At 48.0% G+C, this 13327-nt stretch overlaps 1 protein-coding gene across 1 annotated transcript in view; it reads right to left on the bottom strand.

The window, feature by feature from the left end:
* PPP6R2 (protein phosphatase 6 regulatory subunit 2) overlaps nt 1–12997 on the bottom strand; it is a 59169-nt gene extending 46172 nt beyond the window's left edge. The window contains exon 1 of the mRNA XM_059681299.1: nt 12760–12997. The gene's annotated coding sequence lies outside the window, so the exon portion shown is untranslated. The remainder of the gene's footprint in view (nt 1–12759) is intronic.
* Nucleotides 12998–13327: the final 330 nt, after the last annotated feature.

Consider the following 13327-nt stretch of genomic DNA (forward strand, 5'->3'; position numbering starts at 1 on the left):
ACCAGGCAGAAAGCAGCTGTTGTGAGATGAAAAAGATTTCAACAGTTGTCCAACACTGGGTGACAAATTTTAGATTTTCTGTTCTGCCATATTAGAAAGGTTTTTCATGGCTTGAGAGTAAAAACCATGTTCCAGAACTAAGGGCTGTGCCCTAAAACATAGGGCAAAAACCAAACAGATCCACCCTTGAAAAGCTTCACAGGATCAAGATGCTCTCCCAGTAATTTAACAGCCGGCCATAACAAAACTTAATACTCTTTAAGGGAAGATAACCTAAAACAGAGTCACTAGAATGTACTATCCACAATGTCCATTATACAACAAAGTTACTAGACATGCAAAGTAGAAAAATGTGAACCATGATCAAGAGAAAAAAACAATCTACAGACCCACAAATGACCGTATGTTGCAACTGACAGATGACAACTTCAAAACACCATTATAAATATGTTAAAGGACTTTGGGGAAAATAGGGCAGAAGGGATGAGCAGGTGGAAAATTGGCAGAGACTTGTGAACTTGAAAAAAGAACCAAAAGGAAATGCCAAAATTAAAAATATAATACCTGGAATTAAATGTCAATGGATAGAATTAATAACAAAATGAATACAGAATATACTCATGTAAACAGTGAGAGAAAATAATTTTTAAAATACAGCCACGCTCAGCACCTGTGGAAGAAAATCAAACAATCTAAAATAGATGTCACTGGACTGCCAAGAGGAAAGGAGAGTGAGACAACAGCCAAAAAGTTTCCAAAGTTGATTACATACGCCAACCCAGAGAGCCAAGGACTGAAGTAAATCCCAGGAAGGATAAATACTAAAACACCAAACTTAGAAAATTACCGTCAAACTGAAAAAGAAAAAAAGTTTATAGAAATAGAGAATTTACTTACTTAATAAAAATAAATAAAATATCTTAAAACACAGCAGGAAAAGATGTCAGGTGAACAATAAGAATGACAACTGACTTTTCACCAGAAACAACACACTATGGGAGATGATGGAGAAACTTCTTTATTTTTTTTTAATATTTTTTTTATTGATTTCAGAGAGGAAGGGAGAGGGAAAGAGAGACAGAAACATCCGTGATGAGAATCATGGACCGGCTGCCTCCTGCATGCCCACTACTGGGGATGGAGCCTGCAACCTCGGCATGTGCCCTTGACCGGGAATCAAACCCATGACCTCCTGGTTCCTAGGTTGACACTCAACCACTGAGCCATGACGGCCAGGCTAGAGAAACCTCTTTAAAGGGCTAAAAGAAACAACTGTCAACCTAGAATTTTATAACCAGCAAAAATATCCCTCAACACTGAAGGGCAAATAAAGACATTTCTAGACAAACAAAAGCTGAGAGAATCTGTACCCAGCACACCCACAACATAAGAAATACTGAAGTCCTAGCCAGTTTGGCTCAGTGAATACAGCATCTGCCTGCAGACAGAAGGGTCCCAGGGTTCAATTCTACTTAAGGGCACGTAACTCAGTTGCAGGCTCCCAGCCCTGGATGGGGACATGCAGGAGGCAACCAATCAATGTGTCTCTCTCACATCGGTGTTTCTCTCTCTCTCCCTCTCCCTTACATTCTCTCTAAAAATCAATGGAAAAGCCCTAACCAGTTTGGCTCAGTGGATAGAGCATCGGCCTGCAGACTCAAGGGTCCCAGGTTCGATTCTGGCCAAGGGCATGTACCTTGGTTGCGGGCACATCCCCAGTAGGGAGTGTGCAGGAGGCAGCTGATCGATGTTTCTCTCTCACCGATGTTTCTAACTCTCTATCCCTCTCCCTTCCTCTCTGTAAAAAATCAATAAAATATATTTAAAAAAATAAAATGAAGCCGAAACCGGTTTGGCTCAGTGGATAGAGCGTCAGCCTGCGGACTGAAAGGTCCCAGGTTCGATTCCGGTCAAGGGCATGTACCTGGGTTGCGGGCATATCCCCAGTGGGAGATGTGCAGGAGGCAGCTGATCGATGTTTCTCTCTCATCGATGTTTCTAACTCTCTATCCCTCTGCCTTCCTCTCTGTAAAAAATCAATAAAATATATTTAAAAAAATAAAATGAAAATCAATGGAAAAAAATATCCTCAGGTAAGGATAAAAAAGTAATTTAAAAATAAAGGAACTGAAGAAAGAGCTTCAGGCTGAGGACAATGATGCCACCTAGAACTGTGATCTGCAAAAACAATGAAGAACTTCCCAACTCATTCTCTGGGGCCAGTCACCCTGATACCAAAAGAGTATCATTGTATACAACAAAAGCCTAACACGCTGTTTCCGGTCATACGTTCAACCAGTCAAAGCATAACGTGCTAACGATATGCTAAGGCTGCTCAGCCGCTCGCTATGACGTGTACTGACCACCAGGGGCTAGAGACACTCCAACCGGTAGGTTAGCTTGCTGCTGGTGGGTGGTGAGACAGGCCAGACACGCCCTGGAGCCCGCCTGCAGTCCCTCCCTGGCTGGCCAATCTCCCACATCCCTCCCCGGCCCCGATCGTGCACCGGTGGGGTCCCTCGGACTGGCCTGCACCCTCTCGCAATCCAGGACCTCTTCGGGGATGTCAGAGAGCCGGTTTTGGCCCGATCCCGCAGGCCAGGCTGAGGGACCCCACTGGTGCACTGACCATACATACGTCCAACCGTCCGACCGGCATAAAGAATGGCATGCTTTATGCTATAGATGTGAAAGAGAGGAGACTATAAGTGTGAAGTCACACCGATATTTGTTAGGTTACTACAGAAACGTCACCTGTCTGTCAAAACATGGGATGTTTTCACTTACATTTTCAGCAATCTGATCAAAAAGCTCAATACTGCCCTAACCGATTTGCTCAGTGGATAGAGCATCGGCCTGCGAACTCAAGGGTCCCAGGTTCAATTCCGGTCAAGGGCATGTACCTTGGTTGCGGGCACATCCCGCAGGGGGTGTGCAGGAGGTAGCTCATCGATGTTTCTCTCTCATCGATGTTTCTAACTCTCTATCCCTCTCCCTTCCTCTCTGTAAAAAATCAATAAAATATATCTTTTTAAAAAAGTTCAGCCCTAACCGGTTTGGCTCAGTGGATAGAGCGTCAGCCTGCGGACTGGAAGGTCCCAGGTTCGATTCCGGCCAAGGGCATGTACCATGGTTGCGGGCACATCCCCAGTAGGAGGTGTGCAGGAGGCAGCTGATCAATGTTCCTTTCTCATCGATGTTAATAACTCTCTATCTCTCTCCCTTCCTCTCTGTGAAAAATCAATAAAATATGTTTAAAAAAAAAAAAGTTCAATACTATTTGATAATATGCTCATTAATGGTGCGGGGCGACACTGTCACATTATTAAATAAACATCAAATTGTGACACTTCAAATAAAACAAATGAAAAGTGTATAGAATTAACGAATGACAAGCATCTAACAGCACAAAACACGGTCAAAAAACGTTTACAAGTCAATCAAAAGTCAACGTTAATATTCGATAATATTTCTAAATAAATTATATAACACTTTATATTTTATTTTTAAATATTTATAAAAGTCGTTAAATTAAAAAAATGAACGTTTATTTATGTATGCACGGTACATACGATGCACACTGGCAATTTAAAAGTAAATGTTTACTTGCAAATGCGCAATACATATAAAGCTCTCACTGGCACCAATCGCACATGTGTGATTCAATCTTTCATTGTCGATCGTGAATATGGCTGTTCTTGTTGACATTGAATTGTAGTTCCTTAAAATGGATAATAACAGAAATCAACATCGTCAAAGAAATATATCTGAAAAACAATTATTGGCACAATATACCTCTGAGGTTGAACCCCTATTATATACTAGGGGCCCAGTGCACGAATTCGTGCACCCTGAAAGGGACTGTGGGCCGCGAGGTTGCTGTAGGCACAGGGGCAGGTCTCAGCCCATTCTCCACGCCCCCGCCTGGCCCCTCCCACCAAGGCTCCAGTCCCATCTGCCGGCAGCCCTGCTCCCACCACCGCTTCTCCCATGCACTGGCGGCACTGGCCCCGCTCGCACTTGCTGATGGCACGGAGCAACTGGGGCCAGCACCAGCAGCGGGTGCGAGTGGTGGCTGCTGCCCTGATCTCCCCTCAGGAGCAGGGGGAGGTGCAGAAGCCCTCAGGGGCAATCGGGACCAGCGCCGGGTGCTGGAAGCGGGTGCAGGTGGCAGCTCCAGCGCTGGCTGAGGGTGTGAGTGGGGCCAGCACTGGCAGTGGGTGTGAACGCCAGTTGGGACTGCAGCGTGCAGGAGCAAAGAATTTTTTAGTAACCACCAGAGGCTCGCCCCGATGACAGCAATCAGCACCCTGCATTGGTCTGGCATCCCCACTCACCTGCTCCACTCTCCCGCCACAGCCGCTGCCCACCATGTTCCATGCATGCCCCGTGGTGGTCAGCGCACATCATAGCGACCAGTTGGTTGTTCCGCCATTCGGTCTATTTGCATATTAGCCTTATATAGGATACTATTTTGACATGTAATTTTTTGCAGTAATTACTGCACGAATCTTTCTTCTAATTAATTTCCTTTCAATGTGCATGAATCCGTGCACTGGGCCACTAGTCTCTTATGAATATAGATGTAAAAATCCTCAACAAAACACAAGCAAACCGCCGAAACCGGTTTGGCTCAGTGGATAGAGCGTCGGCCTGCGGACTGAAAGGTCCCAGGTTCGATTCCGGTCAAGGGCATGTACCTGGGTTGCGGGCACATCCCCAATAGGAGATGTGCAGGAGGGGGCTGATCGATGTTTCTCTCTCATCGATGTTTCTAACTCTCTATCTCTCTCCCTTCCTCTCTGTGAAAAATCAATAAAATATATTTATAAAAAAAAAAAAACACAAGCAAACCAAGTCCGGACACACATAAAAAGGGTTATACACTACACCAAAGGGATTTATCCTAAGAATGCAAGGTTGCTTTAATACCTGTAAATCAATTAATATAACACACCATATATCAATAGCATAAAGGACAGAAACCAAGTGATCACCTCAAAAGTTGCAGAAAAAGACACTCTTTCCCTTCAACACAGCCACGGGGAAATAAATGCATATATAAACCTTACACACCATGAATCCAACCATAAATGTCTGCTGCCAACCCAGGGAAATGGAACCAGGGATTTCTTTTTTTTTTTTTTTTTTTTAATATATTTTATTGATTTTTCAGCGAGGAAGGGAGAGAGACAGAGAGAGTTAGAAACATCGATGAGAGAGAAACATCGATCAGCCGCCTCCTGCACATCCCCCACCGGGGATGTGCCCGCAACCCAGGTACATGCCCCTGACCGGAATCGAACCCAGGACCTCTCAGTCCGCAGGCCGACGCTCTATCCACTGAGCCAAACCGGTCTCGGCAACCAGGGATTTCTTGAACAACACAAACCAGAACCATCATTTTATGGGCTCTGCATTCCTCCCTGCTTCTTCCTGCCAAACACTAACCCTAAGGCCCCCTGTGGGATTCAGTGGCCAGAATGTCAGCAAGGGGCCCAGCCAGACTCCGCAGCTGAGGCAGCCCCAGCCCTGCACCTCCGTCTCCCCCTGGAAAACTAGCCAAAGCTTCAAACTTGGCTCCAGCTGGTGGGGTTGGAAGGGTGACAGGGCTGTTTTATTATTTTGTTTGTTTGTTAACCCTCACCAGCGGACATTTTTCCATTGATTTTTAGAGAGAGTAGAAGGGAGAAGAGAGAGACAGAGAGAGAAACATCGATTGATTGCCTCCTGCACACAGGCCAGGGATGGAGCCTGCAACCGAGGTACCTGCCTTGACCAGAATCGAACCCAAGATCCTTCAGTCTGCGGACCAACACTCTGACCACTGAGCAACCAGCTAGGGCTGACATGGCTGTTTTAACCTAATGTTTTAGGGGACTCCTGCTTGTATAGACTATTTTAGTGATTGAATTTTACAAGATCTGTGCTCTGGGGTTTCTTAGTGAAGAACAGTAATTTTAAGATGAACCTTAAAATGTTCTATATGTGAAGGGGAAAAAAAGTTGCAGAAAAGGCAATGGACAAAATCAACACCTTTCATGGTAAAAACATTCCACACATTAGGACTAGAAAGCAATTTTCTCAACCACTGAAGACCCATTATCTCCACTCCTATTCAACGGTCCTAGCCAGTACAACGGTGCAAGAAAAAGAAATAAAAGGCTTAACAATTGGGAAAAAAGTAAAACTGTCTTTATTTGTAGATAATGATTATATAGATAGAAAACCCAAAGGAATATACAAATGCACTATGAGAACTAAGTGGATTGAGCAAAGTTACAGGATCCATGATCAGTACACACTAACCAACTGTGTTTTTGTACATTAACAACAAATAATTGAAAAACAATATAAAAATATTTTAAGTAACATAAAAATATCAAATATCTACAAATATATTGAATGAAAAAAGTGTACCATCATACTGAAAACTACAAAGAATTGCTGAGAAAAATTAAACATTTAAATAAATGGAGAGACATACCATGGGCACATATCAGAAGACTTGACATTATTCAATTCTAAAATTAATCTATAGATTAAATGTAATCCCAACCAAACTCTCAGCAAAAATTTTTGTACAAATTGAAAAGCGTATTCTAAAACTTGCAGAAAATTCTGTGGAAAAGTGAAAGTGAAGGTCTTACACTCCTGATTTCAAGACTTACCATTAAGTTACAGTAATTCAAAGTGTGGTATTGGCACAGGATAGAGAAACAGACCAATGGAACATAACAGAAAGCCTAGAAATAGGCCTATGCACACATCTTCAAGTAATTTATAACGCCTCCAATGCAATTTAATGCAGAAAAGAGAGTCTTTTCAACAAATGATGCCAGAAAGATTATATAATCCATGTGGAGAAAAAAAGCACCCTGAGTCTACCTCACCTAAAAAATAATTCAAGCTGACCCAGCTGGTGTGGCCCAGTGGTTGAGCATCAACCCATGAATCAGGAGGTCATGGTTCAGATTCCTGGTCAGGGTACATGCCCAGGTTGCAGGCTCGATCCCCAGTAGGGGGCATGCCGGAGGCAGCTGATCAATGATTCTCTCTCATTGATGTTTCTATCTCTCCCTCTTCCCTCCTCTCTCTGAAATTAATAAAAACATATTTTTAAAAACATGCAAGATGGGTCACTCAGAAAATAGATCAGCCCTGGCCAGTGTGGCTCAGTTGATTGAAGGATTGTCCTATAAACCAAAAGGTCACAGTCAGATTCCTGGTCAGGGCACAAAGCTAGACTGTGGGTTCAGTTCCCAGATGAGGTACACAGAAGAGGCAACCAATGGATATTTCTCTCTTACATCAATCTCTCTCTCTCTCTTTCTCCCCCCCCCCACTCTCTCTCTAAAAAAAATCAATGAAAAAAATACCTTTGGGTGAGGATTAACCAAAATAAATAAATAAATGCATGCAGATCAGTATTTGCTTGGAGGTGGAATGGCAGGGAAGGGTGGGAGTTAGGGGTCGCAAAGTGGCATGGGGAAATTTGGGGGGTGATGGATATGTACACAATCTTGACTATGATGATTTTACATGCATATACCTGTACCAAAACTTTAACAAAAGCTAAAGTTTCTTTAAAAAGAAAAAGATGAATCATAAACCTAAATACAAACGCTACCACTATAAAGGAACAAAAAAAGAAAAATATTGACATATTTTTACTTCATCTGAACTAAAATTTTCTGTTCAACACACTATTAAGAAACAAATAGGCAAACCATAAAAAGGAAAAAATATTCACCCCTCACTTCCTCTCTTCTTCCCACTCCCTCACTACATATGTATGTATATACACATACCTCATAAAGGACTCATAACCAGAATATATTTTTTATATTTTTATTGATTTTTAGAGAGAGGAAGGAAAAGGGAGAGAGAGAAAAACATAGATGTGAGACTGAAACATCAATCAGCTGCCTCCTGCACCCTCCCCACAGGGGATCAAGCCCAAAACCTTGGCATGTGCCCTGACTGGGAATTGAACCAGCAACCTTTCAGTGCATGGGATGATGCCCAGCACAACTGAGCCACATTGGCCAGGGCCAAAATATACATGTTTTTGAACTTCTAAAAATAAATAATAAAAAGACAAACAATCCAATAAAAAATGGGCAAAAGACCTGACACTTCACAAGAGATACACAGATGGCCAATACGCACATGGAAGGCTGCTTGCCATTTTATTCACCAGAGAAATACAAAGTAAAACCACAGTAAGATACCACCACCACCTGAATGGCTAAAATTAAAAAGACTGACAATACCAAGTGCTGATGTGGATGTGGGGAAACTGGAACGCTCCTATATTACTGGCAGGAGTATAAAATGGTACCAGTATGGAAAACTGTTTGGCAGTTTCTAGAAAAGCTAAACACACATCTATATCATGACCCAGCAATCCCACTCCTAAATATCTGCTCACAAGAAATAACAAAAGACATGCCTAAGAATCCTCAGATTTTAGTCAGAATAGCCAAAAAATAAAAGAAATCCAAATGCCCATCAACAGAAGAGCAATAAACAAATGATGACATTTTCATACAAAGGAATATTACTCAAATAAAAAGCACAAACTACAAATACAGGCACCAAAATCACTAAACCACAAAAACATCACACTGAGCAAAACAAGACAGATACAAAAGACCATATGCTTTATGATTTCATTAATATGAAGTTCAAGAACCTGAAAAATGAATCTATAATAATAAAAATCAGAAATATGGTTGCCTTGGGATTTTAGGGCTAGTGTAAAAACTGGAAACAGACGCAAACTTTTAGGGGTGACAGAAATGCTCTATATCTTAGCATGAGTGATAGACACAATGGTGTATACATTTATTAAAATTTATCAAAGTGCCCGGCCAGTGTGGCTCAGTGTTTTGAGTATAAACCTATGAACCAGGAGGCCACGGTTCGATTACCAGTCAGGGCACATGCCCGGGTTGCGGGCTGGATCCCCACTAGGAGGCGTGCAGGAGGCAGCCAATAGATGATTCTCTCTCTCCCTCTCCCTTCCTCTCTGAAATCAATAAAAATATTTTTTAAAAGTCATCAAAGTTATAAAGATCTGTATATTACATTGGGTATAAAATATTAATACTTTTTACACAGTGGAATTTTTGAAAAAATAAGACTACAATTGCAAATTCTGTGCTAAAAAGAAGAGGGCTGTTTGCTGTACATGGACATGACATGATTCCCAAGAGGAAGCGGATGGCTGAGGGACAGGGTAGAGTGGAACTGACTTCCCAATACTGTGGATCTTTTGCATTGTATTCTGCATTCAGATCACCATGTGCCTGACCCACTCATTTATTTACTGTGACCTTGGGTATGTTACTTAATTTGTCTGTGCTTCAGTGTTCTCATATGAATATTAACAGAAGTATTAAGGGAAACTACATCAAGTTGTCTTCAGAATTAAATGATTATCAGGTTAGATGCTGAAATGTAGAATTTAGCACTGGTTTTCATTCTGGTTTATAGTAAGTTCTGCACAAGTCATATACCCACTTTATGTCAAAATGTTATATCTCACAAGGATACAAGAATAAAAGATAAAGCACTTTGTTTAAAAAAAAAAAAAAAAGAATTAGCCCTAGATAGTTTGGCTCAGTGGACAGCATGTCAGCCCACATACTGAAGGGTCACCGGTTCAATTCCAGTCAAGGGCATGTACCTCAGCTGCAGGCTCTATCCCCGGTACTGATCCCCAGCCCTGGTCAGGGTATATGCGGGAGGCAACCAATTGATGTCTCTCTCTCTCTTCCCCTCATTTTCACTCTCTCTAAAAATCAATGGTAAAATATCCTCAGGTAAGGATTAACCAAAAATATAATAATAATAATTAAATGAGATGATATAGGTAATACACATTAAAAAATACCAGGGCCTGCCCTGGCCAGTGCTGCTTAGTGATTAGAGCATCAGCCCACACACTGAAAGGCTATGGGTTCTGATCCCCGCCCCAGTGGGGGGTGTGCGGAGACAGCCAATCAATGTGTCTCTCTCACATCCTTTCTACTCTCTCTAAAAAGCAATGGAGAAAATATCCTCCTGCTAGGATTAACAATCTACACTAATAAAAGAGAAACATGCAAATTGGTCATCACTCTACACCCACCAGCAATCAGGGCGAGTATGCAAATTAACCCAACAAAGATGGCCCCGTCCATAGCGGCCAGGCAGTGCTTGGGGCTGCTGGGGGCCAGATGGGAGACACAAACACACAGAGCCCAGCACCTAGCAGCCCCAAGCCCCACCATCGAGGTGCTGGGGCTGCTAGGGGCCGGATCAGAGACACAAACCTGCAGGCCCGGCACCCAGCAGCCCCAAGGGCAGCCACTGTGGTGCTGGGGCTGCTGGGGGCATGATCGGAGACACAAACCCACAGACCTGGCACCCAGCAGCCCCAAGCCCCACCACCTCGGTGCTGGGGCTGCTGGGGGCCGGATTGGAGACACAAACCCACAGGGGCCAAGGCAGAGGTGGTTAGAGGCAATCAGGCAGGCAGGGGAAAGCAGTTAGGGGTATCAGGCCGGCAGGTGAGCAGTTAGGAGCCAGAGGTCCAGAGGGTTCCCAGATTGGAGAGGGTGCAGGCCAAGCTGAGGGGACGCCCCTTCCCATGCGCGAATTTCGTGCACCAGGCCTCTAGTCTATACTAATAAAAGGGTAATATGCTAATTAGACCAAGAGACCTTGATCAGGCGGGCGGGGGGGGGGGGGGCAGTTGGGGGTGAGCAAGCCAGCCTGGGAGGCCAGCTGGGGGCGAGCAGACTGGCGGGGGGGGGGGGGGGGGACAGTTGGCAGCGATCAGGCCTGCAGAGGGGGGCAGTTAGGGGTGAGCAGGGCAGTTGGGGGTTGAGCAGGCTGGTTGGGGGGGGCAGTTGGGGGCGATCAGGCCAACAAAGAGGGGGCAGTTGGGGGTGAGAAGGCCAGCAGCGGGGGCAATTGAGGCGATCAGGCAGGCAGGTGAGTGGTTAGGAGCCAGCGGTCCCGGATTGCAAGTCAGACACCCCCAAGGGGTCCCAGATTGGAGAGGGTATAGGCTGGGCTGAGGGACACACCCCCCTGCATGAATTTCGTGCACTGGGCCACTACTAAATAAAATAAAATAAAAAATAAAATAACCTGGTCTTGTCTTTTTTGCTTTGTTTTTTGTTAATCCTAACCAGAGGACATTTTTTCCATTGATATTTTGTTGTTGTTGTTAAGCCTCACCTTAGGATATTTTTTCCATTGATGCATCCCGACCAGGGATGGAGCCTGCAACCGAGGTATGTGCCCTTGACTGGAATGGAACGGGCAACCCTTCAGTCCATGGGCTGATGGTCTACCCACTGAGCCAAACTGGCTAGGGCTGTTTTTTTCAATAAGTGCCTGGTACTCAATCAGCTATCGTTATTATTTAAAAATTTAAAAACAGTACTTTTAAAGTTAACCATTTCCTTAACCAAAATAAGGGGGGGGGCGGGGGGGCTTTAGGCAACCTGCCCATGTGTCGTGTCCTGTCTCTTCATGCTAACAAAGGAGGTTCCCGGGGGACTAAATGAAGTCCCTCACCCCAAACACTTGACAGTCGCACACACAAACACACAAACGGTCAGCTCCTGGCGCCCTGTGTCTGTGAGCAGTGGCCATGCCCAAGGCTTCAGCCACCACCCCCGCTGGGCTTGTGCCTGCAGCCTGGCCTCCCTCCCTCCGGCCTTCCTTCCACCTCCATCTGCAACGCCCCCCAGTCCACCGCCTGCTCCATCCCCGAGTCCTCTCTTCCCCGCGGATCAGCATTCCCAACAGCTCTCCCCCCAAAGCCCCAGGGGGACCCCAGGGCCTACACCCCCACCCCACCCACTCCCCACACCTCGCTCTCGCCTGAGGCACGTCCCGTCCCACGTCTGACAATGGCGCTTACAACTCCGCTCGGCCCAGGTCCACTCAGGACTCAGGGCCCGCAGGGAGCGGCCTGGCGGCGAGGCCGGTGCTCTCACCGGGCCACGGCCGCACACGTGGGGTCTGGGTCCCGAGGGGGCACCTCGGGCCTTCGCACCTGCTGCCCCTGCGGCCCCCGGCTCCTCTCGCAGCCACTGCTTCTCGCCCCAGAGCTTGTGAGTTCGACAAGCCAAACGGGAGGAGAAAGGAAGGGAGGGGAGAGCCGCCAGCAGCTGCCGGTGCCCGAAGGGCCTGGGGAGGTGACAGTGGGCGAAGGAGTCCCGACCGGGCGGACAAGGCCAGGGACGCGGCAGGCGGGTCCGGGCGCAGCCCGAGGAGGGGCTGCCGGCGGCGGGCAGGCCGGGCCCCAGGAGCCACCGGGAGGCTCGGAGCCAGGGGTGGGCGGCCAGGCGGTCAGGGGCACAGCGGCAGGTGGGGGCCGTCAAGGGGCAGGAGGTGCCGGGGCAGGGGCAGGGGCAGGGGGTGGCCACACTCGGAGCCCGGAAGCGGGGCCACCGAGCGGGACGGCGGGCGGGGGCGAGCAGCGGGGCGGAGTGTCCCGCGCAGACAGGCCGGTCGGGCGCTGACAGGACGGTCCCTGACGGAGCCGAAGGGGCAGAGGCGCCGACGTGGGGCGCTGAGGCGGAGAGAAACGGGAGCCACCGACGGGGCGGGGTGCACACCGACGGCCTGTCATTGAAGGGAGGTCACTGGCAGGGAAGGGGCGGGCACTGACATGGGAGCACTGACACCGGTGGGCACGCCCGGGGCACGGACGGGCGCGGGCGCTGAGGAGCCTGCGGCGGCCGCACTCACCTGCCCCGCGGGCCGGGCGTCGCGGCGGCTCCTCGGAGGCCCGGGTGGAGGCCAGGGTGTTGGCGGAGGCGAAGCCCGGGCGGCCTGGGGCGGGCCGCACGCACATGGGCCCGGCCCGGCGCGGCGCCTACGGACTCGGCGCCCACGGACACTGCGCGGGCCGGCGGGCGGCTCGGGACCGGCTGAGGCCGCGGGTAGCGCTCGGGTCACTCCAAAATGGCGGCTGCGGGGCGGGCGCGCGCACGCTGGCGCGGGGGCGGAGCCTCTCGGGGCGCGCACGCTGGCGCGCGGGGGCAGGGCTTCACGGGAAGGGCGGGGCCTCTCGGGGCACGCACGCTGACGCTGGGGGTGGGGCTTCACGGGAAGGGCGGGGCCTCTCGGGGCACGCACGCTGACGCTGGGGGTGGGGCTTCACGCTGGGGCGGGGCGGGGCGCTGTGTGGGCGGGGCCCGCTGCTCACTCAGAAGCGTCCGCACCCTGAGAGGCCCTGAGCCGGGTGCGGGGCCGCGAGTGGGCTGACGGACGTTGGGCGGCGTGGGTGGGGGCAGCTTTCTCCTCTTACTGGTCC

This window comes from Myotis daubentonii, chromosome 2, assembly GCF_963259705.1.
Source record: "Myotis daubentonii chromosome 2, mMyoDau2.1, whole genome shotgun sequence".
Classification (NCBI taxonomy): Eukaryota; Metazoa; Chordata; class Mammalia; order Chiroptera; family Vespertilionidae; genus Myotis; species Myotis daubentonii.